The sequence below is a fragment of the Austrofundulus limnaeus genome, unplaced genomic scaffold (assembly GCF_001266775.1).
Source record: "Austrofundulus limnaeus strain Quisiro unplaced genomic scaffold, Austrofundulus_limnaeus-1.0 Scaffold71, whole genome shotgun sequence".
NCBI classification, from domain to species: domain Eukaryota; kingdom Metazoa; phylum Chordata; class Actinopteri; order Cyprinodontiformes; family Rivulidae; genus Austrofundulus; species Austrofundulus limnaeus.
The window spans coordinates 775,858-778,257 of record NW_013952473.1 but is presented as its reverse complement, the minus strand read 5'-3'; positions in this window follow the sequence as shown (position 1 = coordinate 778,257).

Genomic DNA, 2,400 nt, shown 5'->3' with positions numbered 1-2,400 from the left:
ATATATATGATAGTTCTGGGCATGTTAATAATTTATTATCAATGCTTAAATTAATTCTCTTTAACACGCATCAACACAGTTATTTATTTCTTTGTGTTTCTCCATTGGATCTCTGTTTGCTAGGCAGCTAACACACACAAACACAGAGACACAGCCAACAAATTGAACAGATTAAATAAGCTTCACTTTACACCTGGTCAGTACCAGGATAGTTTCAGAGACCTTGTTAATATGAAAACATACATATATGCCTCCTCTTTTGTGCAACCAAATCAAGGATTAGTTCATCCAGGATTACACCAAAATCTTATCCTATATTTAATGCAATAGACCCCTGGTRTGTTTTTTTAAACTTTTATTGTTGATAAAATTCTGTCAGCTTTATTGCATAGCAATGTATTTGACTGATAAAGAATTCATGCTTCGGAAATAACATTAGATTTCATAAATCATTGTGTCGAAAATCTGTGAACTTTACTGAGGAGCTTCGAATGAGCCTTACTCTTTGTAATTAAAACCTTTGTAGACTTTAAACCTCTCACTTTAAACTACTATCATTCAAATCTTTCAACAACCCAAACAAATGACCCACCTAGTGTTAACTGACAGTGAACACACAGATAATACATCAATTACAGGCCATGCAGTAAGTGCTTTTTGGTGAAAAGGCAGACTTTTATTATTCTGACAATAGGGCCATGCATAACCAGCCAGTGGTAGCGAAATCTGTTAAAGTGGAAGATTAATGAATGATTCAGGTCGATAGTTCTGCAGGACAGAGAGTCGTTCTGAAACTAAATGACCTCAGATACCAAGATGAAGCCCGACTGCTTTTTTATTTGTGCAGGCTATAAAGAAACAAACTGCTTTTTCCTTTCTTCTTCCCATTTTGTGTTTCTCTACATTAAGTTCAAATTATTTAGTTCAAAAGAAAGAACACATAGTCAAATATCCTTCATTTTCCTAACATAATTTCAGTATATCTTATAGAACATCTGCTTTTGAATACAGCCAAGAAATATTTCTCCAAATCTGTCACTTTAAGTGGTTTTTCCTGGCTGACCTATATTTTTGCAAGCCCCCTCAACACAGCAATTTTCTTATGAATGAATGACAATCAAAAATTTGCCATGAAAGGTTTTTGTAAGTTGTGCACTTATTTGCCAAGGCAAATAGCAATTTTCGTTTGTCACATAATTTGCAAATACAATGATATTTCTTCTTCAGGAATAAAAAGTAAACACATCAGCCATGTCGTGTAATGAAGCCAYGTCAGCAGGCTCTTCTTAATACTGTTCCCTGTCATCTAACTCACCATTAGTGTTTCAAGAGGTAGAAGCTCACACTGGGAGGTGAAGACGTAAATACATTTTACATAAATAAAAGAAGAGAAGTGCACCGAAACCTTTTAGTGTCATGAGGAAAATAACTCATCTGCTCATGATGCTGCTTTTAGCTGAGGGTGGCTAAATTATGTCTAAAGTCAGTTCTGTTCTGGCAATGCTAATTATAAAAAGTCTTTGTCACAGTCTGTCTTCTCTACCAACTATTACAGTAATTGCATTTCTCCAAYCTCCAGCTAAAAGAGGAAAAGTTCAGTGTTTTTGCCATTAGGAAGAAACTTGTTCAGAATATTTTTTTCCTTTTTTTCACCAGACATTTTTGTATGTCCAGATACCCCTTTTTCAGATAAATTGGGGGTCCGGGGCGGGGGATGGGGGCACTTATTGGGGGCCTGATGGATAGAGCTTCATCAGAGCTAAACAACAAAAGAAATCTGAAGCTCCAATGTTGAACAATTTCTGAGTTATAAGCATTTTTGSATGTCCAGACACCCACTCTTTGGACGGAGTCCTCTCCTCAAATACGGGGTCTATTGTAAATCCATTGGCTGGTGCAGTGTAGGTCAGATACATCTACAGTTCTGCCAAATTTCATGTTGATTGGTGCATCCATTTTTGTGCTATGGTTGACCAAAAATCACTGAAAAAAACTGTACAAAAACAATATGACTACCGCTTACACTTTGGGGTCATAATAAATCTCCCCTTCTCCTCCCTGTGTTTTCTGAATGGACCAAGGTGGTGTGAACACACAACAGATGGACTGGGAGAGCTGGCTGATTCCAAAGTTTTAAGGAAAGATGCAGCACAATGTGTTGCTCTTTGAGAATGTTTTGATATTTTGATACCATCTCAGCCAGTTTTACCTCAGTGATTGTAAACTTCAGTGAGCTATAACCATTTTTGTGCTGACTAAGGTTGATGAGCTGTGGTAGTTACTTTGAATTGGGTTGTTGATGTACATTCAATAATTGCAGTTTATGTGGTTGCTAGCATGACATACAAATGAATGCATGTATATCCACACACACACACACACACACACACACACACACAC